This window comes from Balaenoptera physalus, assembly GCF_965194825.1.
Source record: "Balaenoptera physalus genome assembly, chromosome: 20".
Classification (NCBI taxonomy): Eukaryota; Metazoa; Chordata; class Mammalia; order Artiodactyla; family Balaenopteridae; genus Balaenoptera; species Balaenoptera physalus.
This window is the reverse complement of record NC_138901.1, coordinates 20,574,483-20,581,592: the sequence shown is the minus strand read 5'-3', so window position 1 is coordinate 20,581,592 and position 7,110 is coordinate 20,574,483. Positions and strand designations below refer to the sequence as shown.

General features: G+C 55.7%; 1 protein-coding gene and 1 long non-coding RNA gene across 15 annotated transcripts in view; one reads left to right on the top strand and one right to left on the bottom strand.

Moving 5' to 3' along the window:
• Positions 1 to 1,534: 1,534 nt before the first annotated feature.
• LOC309650010 overlaps positions 1,535 to 7,110 on the bottom strand; it is a 13,235-nt gene continuing 7,659 nt past the window's right edge. The window contains exon 2 of the long non-coding RNA XR_014257376.1: positions 1,535 to 2,010. This is a non-coding gene — a long non-coding RNA (uncharacterized lncRNA). The remainder of the gene's footprint in view (positions 2,011 to 7,110) is intronic.
• Positions 3,540 to 7,110, top strand: part of JUP (junction plakoglobin) — a 26,532-nt gene continuing 22,961 nt past the window's right edge. For 3 of the 14 annotated variants that reach the window (XM_082440733.1, XM_082440732.1, XM_082440736.1), the window contains exon 1: positions 3,541 to 3,693. The gene's annotated coding sequence lies outside the window, so the exon portion shown is untranslated. Of the gene's footprint in view, positions 3,713 to 4,243; positions 4,352 to 7,110 lie in introns of those variants that run through there. The other 11 variants (XM_082440738.1, XM_082440730.1, XM_082440734.1 and 8 more) reach the window with 10 other exon arrangements.

The following is a 7,110-nucleotide window of genomic DNA, read 5'->3' as shown; positions in this document are numbered from 1 at the left end:
GGGCTGCCTCGGTCACCTTTCTCCAGGGAAGCGCCTCCCCATCCTCCACCGGCTCCCCTCATCAGATGGGCCCCTGGACCGCTCTTTGCCAGTAACTCCTGTCTCTGGGGTGACTTGGGAGGGGCCACTTGATGCCCTTTCCTTCTTTACTCTGAGGCCCCAGAAATCTGCAAGGTTGAATTAACTATATGTGTTCTTGGTGGCCCAAAGACTCTGCTTCCACTGAGCTCTGGGCAAGAGAAATTAGTTTAAACTGCAGGGATATGAATTAGGGCTAGACACCAGAAGGAATTTACCAGTGTTAGAATAAGGAGACAAGGGTATTCATATAAGGGAGGCTGGAGAATCTCCTTTCCTGGAGATTTGTCAAACAGAGAAATCCCTGCCTTTAAAGGCTTGGAGGCAGGGGACTGGGTAAGATGGTCTTGTGGCCTTTCCTTCAAGTTCAAGCTACAGAGGAGACTGTGGCCGCAGGGACTCCCATCCCTATCCCTAGGCACCTCCTTGCCGCATGAGACCAAATCCCCTGTACAGACAGCTGATTCTAGTAAACATCATTTTCTGATTCTTTTCTGTATCCTACAGATGAATCCTCAGTGCCTAGCAGGCAATAGTAGGTGCTTAATAAACATGCAGAAGCTACCTTGATGTGGGAGATGCAGCTCTTAGCCCAGCCTTTCCTGCTGCTGTGGTAATGCCTCCACCCAGTCTCAGGCTGAGTTTTGGGGCCAGCTTGTTGCAGCATGTTCTAGGCTGACATGCCGGGAGAATTCTGGGGACACACACACAAACACACAGGTTTTATTCTGAATCCTTATTTCTGTCTCTCCACCCAACCCAGGCTTCTCCACCCCTTTGCAATCAACCAACCTACTGAAGTCAGGAGAAAGGAAGGGGTTAAGCCAGGCTTGGGTCTGGAAGTGTGTGTGTCTGTGTGTTGCCTTGTGTGGGGTGTGTGAAGTGGGCAGGGGAAGATGGGAGGTGGGAGAGGAAGGAGGAGAAACCCTGGAGGGGGCAGCAGCCTAGGATTGGGAGCTCTTTTCCTCCCCAGCTGGGGTCTGGCTGCTGCATGGCGTGGCAGGGTGGCAAGCAGGTGGGTGGGGCACAGGGAAGGTAGGGAGAAAGAAGTTGGGGAGTAGGGGAAACAAAGCACAGGGCAGTGGCCAGGGCATGTGGATGGTAACTGGCTGGGGATGTTGATGTCTCCCTGGCCCCTTCCAGGAAGACTTGGATGGCACAAGCCTCAGAAGTGAGACTGTTTTGCCATCATTCCTTTCTCTGGTGGAGAAAGTGGTCAAGGATGGACGTACCTCCATCCAGCCCATCCTGAGGGCTAGCTTTGGGGATGTAAAGGTTTTCTGAGCGGGGGACCCTTTCCTGAACAATCACCCCTCCAACACCGACACACACAGAGTGGCTAATATGACCTGTTTACACTTGGCCCTCTGGAAGCCCTTTGAGGGTTGGGGACATTTTGATTTTCCGTGTCACCAGGGTCTAACCCAGTGTCTAGCATACAGTTGGTGCTCAATACTTGTGTGTTTTTTTAAAAAATAAATTTATTTATTAATTTTTGGCTGTGTTGGGTCTTCGTTGCTGCTCTCAGGCTTTCTCTAGTTGCGGTGAGCGGGGGCTACGCTTCAGTGTGGTGCGCGGGCTACTCATTGTGGTGGCTTCTTTTGTTGCAGAGCACGGGCTCTAGGAGTGAGGGCTTCAGTAGTTGCAGCACTCGGGCTCAGCAGTTGTGGCTCACGGGCTCTAGAGCGCAGGCTCAGTAGTTGTGGTGCACGGGCTTAGTTGCTCCGCGGCATGTGGGTTCCTCCAGACCAGGGCTCGAACCCGTGTCCCTTGCATTGGCAGGCGGATTCTTAACCACCGCACCACCAGGGAAGCCCAATACCTGTGTTAATAAATGAATGTCTGTAAGACCCTTGGCACACTGTACAGCAGGCATTCATTTCATCAACCACAGAAAGACCCTTGTCTTCTCAACCCGCCTACTGGGAAGTTCTTTCTTTCTTTTTTTAAAATTTATTTATTTTACTTATTTATTTTTGGCTGCGTTGGGTCTTCGTTGCTGCACGCGGGCTTTCTCTAGTTGTGGCGAGTGGGGGCTACTCTTCGTTGTGGTGCGCGGGCTTCTCACTGTGGTGGCTTCTCTTGTTGCGGAGCATGGACTCTAGGCACGCAGGCTTCAGTAGTTGTGGCTCGTGGGCTCTAGAGCGCAGGCTCAGTAGTTGTGGCGCACGGGCGGGCTTAGTTGCTCCGCGGCATGTGGGATCTTCCCGGACCAGGGCTCGAACCCGTGTCCCCTGCATTGGCAGGCGGATTCTTAACCACCGCGCCACCAGGGAAGCCCTGGGAAGTTATTTCTGATAACTAACCCCGATTCTTCCACTACTGAGGGGCCTGCTGCCCCATTTCTTTTATGCCAGTGTTGATGTCCTTTAGATCTGCTGCCTGACTTTTTCCAAACCTGCCAATACTTTCTCTTTGTCACACATCGTGGCTCTTCTTTCTCTCCCTAGAATATTCGTTTTTGCCTTTTCCACAGCCCCTCCCCACTGCTTTGACACTTTATGTCTATGCTATTATTCCACCAGGAGAACATGTGGTTTGGTGGGCCTTGAAGTTAGAAAAGGGTTCTAGTTTAGGATGTGCCATTTTCTAGTTTTGTCATCTCTCTGAAGCAGTTTCCTCATCTTTGAAATGAGGACCATTTTGTTGCCCTAACAATTTTTCAGAATTGTCATGAGAATTAAAAAAAAAAAACCCATCATTAATTTAACTTTAAGTTTTAGCAGTTGTCCAAGTGACTTCACAAAACTTCCTTCACCCCCATGAGAGAGAGATATAGCTCATATACCCATTTTACAGGTGTGGAGAAACAGGGTGAAAGACAAGTAATTTGCCTAAGATCATATAGCTACTAAGTAGCAGAACCCGAATCCAGGACTTCTAATTCTAAAGCTCATAGAGCACTCCATCTTTGGGGGAAAAAAATCCCAACCCAGAAAAAAAAGCCTATGAAATGCTATACTAATATGTTATTACCACTTTGCGGCAAGGGTGAATAAGCCCAATGAAGCATCATGCCTCACGCTGAGTTGGCTGGCCAGTGAAGGCGTCTGTCCTTGCCCCTCCTGACTCACCTGTTGGACAGGTAGGGGGAAGGGGAGAGTAATCATTCTTACCTGCTCGGAGGTAGGGTGGGACAAGACACACCCCATCCCTTCCATTGGTTCTTTCCTTAGTCTTACTGACAGTTCCTTGCCCAATCAGGAGGAAGTAACCCTCAATCTGCCAATAGGTGAGGAGTTAGGATGGAACCTCAAGTTGGAGAACGTCCCTAGGGCCGAGTGGCAGTCCCTGGGGCCAATGGCCAGCGGATAAACAGAGGCGGCGGTGAAAGGGGACTGGGCGCGAGGCTCCGCCTCTCCATAGGACAGTCAGGCCAGGCAGCCAGTAAGCCCACATCAGCGGGTGGGCGTCTCCCTCAGGGGCGGAGCTTCGAGGGGGCGAGAGGCGTGGCTTGGCTGTCAGGTCCCTTCGCCTTTTGTTCGGTTAGTGAGTTGCTGCCTTGGCCAGAGTCCGGAGCAGCCACCGCCCGAGTGTGCTGAGCTCAGTTCGCAGCCCGCGCCGGCTCCCATCCCGGCCCGATCCCTACCCAGCCCGGCCAGGCTCCAAACGCAGGTGCGGACGATCGAGGCAGGTATCGCTGGGGCGAGGGAAGCGGGGCGAGCGGACGAGAGGCCGATCCCCGCCGTCCCAGGGCAGGTGAGGGCGGGAGCCAGGGAGAGCCACCCTGCACCGGCGGCAGGGGGCGCGCTGGGGTCCTGGGCGCGGTGACTAAGTGGGCGCGAGGTTCGCGCGTAGCGCGACTGGGGGCTCCGAGAGCCGGTGTCTGAGAAGGGTGGGGAGGGATCAGGGCAGGTGCCTCCGGGTCGCGCCTCCCCCGGGACCCGCGGAGCTCGCTGGGCGCCGCGTCCCTGACTCTGGCCCTGCCTCTTGCGGCGGAGACTTTAACCTGCTCGGCCTGCGTCCCAGCGCTCACTCTGTAATCAGGAATTTACTGTTTGCGAAACTTGCTGCCGCTGGTCTCTTTGGGGCCACCCTCACCCCACCCCACGCGTTATCCTCGCTTTCCCTCCCTCTCTACTCCCCCAGGCCTGGGTGGGGCCCTATTGTCTACGCCCGGCTTGCCCAACTGTGAGGGCTGAGCGCACATTTTCCCAGAGACGCGGGCCCCACCTGCCGAGCAGGTGAGCACACGGAGTCCGGAGGCCCTGCCCTCCAGCTCTGCGAGCCTGGTCGGGACTGTACCTGCGGCGTCTCCCTCCGCTCCGTTCGGGTGGGTGCCGGGCTCTAGCTCCGCCAGCGGAGGCGGGAAGGGATGGCAGTGGGATTGGTGCTGGGCCCGGCTCCGCGCCCAGCCGGTGTCTGGCACCCGAGGCTCAAGATAGGGGTCTGGGCGGAGGGGTCGTGCACGGGTGGAGAATTCACCGGCCCAGTTTCCAGTAGCTGCGGCTTCCAGAGTGTTGATATGGGAACAGGACTACCCTTCCTTTCTATCCTCTTCTTGGCGGAAAAATCACCCAGAACAAACTTTCCAGGAAGGAGTATTCACGGCAGCTTTCTCTGGGGGTTTTCCTGCCTCCTTGCCCGGGGCTTCCCGCAGGCTTTAGGGGTCCTTCTCGGAGCAAAGCCCCCTCCCCCAGCCGGCCAGGCTGAACCTGGGCAGTGCCTGCGCTGTGACCCCGTCTTCCCAGCCCCCACCTCCATCCTGTTTGCTGGGCCCCTTGGGGCCTGAGGGGGAGACCGGGGTGGGGGGCCGGGCCAAAGGGGAAGCAGCTTCTTCCTTGTCTTCCTGTCTCCGGGGACCACCACACCCCCTCGCAGGAGGCCTGCCCTACAGGCTCTCTCCGGAGCTCTGCCCCCCTCCCCAGGAATGGGGGTGGGGCAGGGCCGGGCCAAACTGACTGAGGGTGGGGGGAGCGATTGTTCTGGTGTTTTTTTCCCTCTATCCCATCCCCCACGTTATTTAGCTGGCTGGGGATTGAGTCCGAAGAGCGCGGAGCAACGGGGCTGGATTTCCATTTGATTTCTGGGTTTTGAAGGTGCATTCCTTCTGGAGGCTTTTGAAGTCCTTTTCCTACCCACCCCCTTTCCGGAGAGACTTCGATGGGGAAGGTGGGACTGGAGGAAGGCTTCAGTGGGGAAGGTTTCAGGCAGAGCTGCGTTAGCTGCTGCCCTCCCTACTCCCCCCAGCAATTTCCTGAGAGCCCCTTCCCTGGCCTCCTTGGGGAACAGAAAGGGGAATGTAACAGCCAGGTTCTCCATTCCTGAGGTGAAGGGAAGATTGGGGGGATCACGGTTGCTTGCCCTGACTCGCTTGGGAAGACCCGTACCGCCCTACGTAGATGGGAGAGTGAGGGCGGCGGAGGTCAGACCCACCCCATGGAGTGCCCTGGGTCAGGGGGAGTCCCATGCCTCTTCTGCTCCAGTGGGTGTCACAAGGGCAAGGAGTTGGGGCAAAATAACCTGTTTTCCCTCTCTCTGTGCCAAAGTGGAGGAGGGGAAGGCATTGTTAATTACACTGGTTAAATGATTAGGTTAGCTAATCTGGCTCGTGACTTCGATGAAAAGATAATACTGAGGAAGTATTGTTAGGAGGTGCAAACTGGCTACTTACTGGACTGGAGGGAGAGGGGAAAAAAAGGTAGGATCCAAGTAGTCATTTCTTGCTAGATCAAGCCTTAGCTTGGGTGACATGAGCCCTCCCCATGCCTCCACCCGGTCCCACCCCACCCCAGTTACAACCCCTTTTCCTCTGGAATCTCTGTTTGGGCTGCCAGGGATGAGGCTTTGAGAGTGCATTGCATGGGAAGGAAGGGGTACTGATTGGGCAGGTACAGGTGACGGGGGTCTCTCCCCGGCCTGGGAGGGCTTGGGGAAAAGAGCCACCTTAGAATGAGATGGGGCAGTTGACTTCTCTACAGAAGGGCTATTATTTGGACAGATGTTGTAGTGGGGCAGTTCTGAGCATAGGGATTTAGGCTTGGACTGAGCTAGGTTTGATTCCCAGCTCTGTCGCTCGTTACCTGTGCGGCCTTGGTCAAGTCACTTAACCTCTCTGAGCTTCAGTGACCTCCTGGGCAAAATGGAAATAATGGTACCAACTACCGAATAAGTACTTGATAAATGGTCACTTAAAAATTAAGGGACTACTTACAGATTCCAAGCACTTTCATTAACTGTTCTCACTTAATCCTTATGACCATCCCTCTAGGCAAGTATCATTACCCCATTCTACAGGTGAGGAAATGGAAACTCGGGGAGTTAAGTAACTTGCCCAAGGTTGCACAGTGAGACCCAAGCAGGGCCAAGGCTGGCATTTGGGTCCTTTGGCGCCAAGCCCAGGGCCCATCTTGCTGTATCACCCTACCCTGGCTCTGGGAAGAATTTTTCTGCCATCCCTTTTTTGAGAGTCTCTGCTTAGGAGTTTGGGGAGAAGAGAATTCCAAAGGGTCCAGGGTGGTGTGTGTGGTTGGTGAAGGCAGGGGCAGGTTTGCCAGGTAGGGGTGACTCACGTCCCAGCCTCCTGCCCCCTGAAACCCCTGCCCCTCCCATGGCTTGGTTTTTGGCTCCTGGTGGAGGGGGCTGTCTCCCCAAGGCCAGGGGCTGTGGCGGATGTGTGGAGGAGGTTTGGCAGGGAGAGGAGGGCAGGGGTCAAAGCCGCTGCCGCCTCCTGGCTTGAGCTGGGCCGAGCCATGGACTGTTCTGGGCTTATCCCTGTGTAGGAAGTGGGAGTTGTCTGCTTTGCTGGGGGCTGGAGCTGGGCCAAGATAAAGGGGGGCCTGTCCCCTGGGGAGTGGAGAGAAACGAGAGTCAGATTTAGGACCGGACCAGTGTCCTGCTGTACTCCACCAGTCAACACTGCCAGCCTGCTCTTGGGCGGGGAGCTGGCTGTCCTCTGGAGCGGGGAGCCCTGGGGGCTGGGAGTAGGTTTTCCGCTGCTGAGGAGGCCTTTCCGGTGATTGGGGTGGGGTCAGCAGGGCCTGGGTCCTGGAGGGAGGGGCTGGTGTTACTGTCCTCAGACCTCCCTGGCTC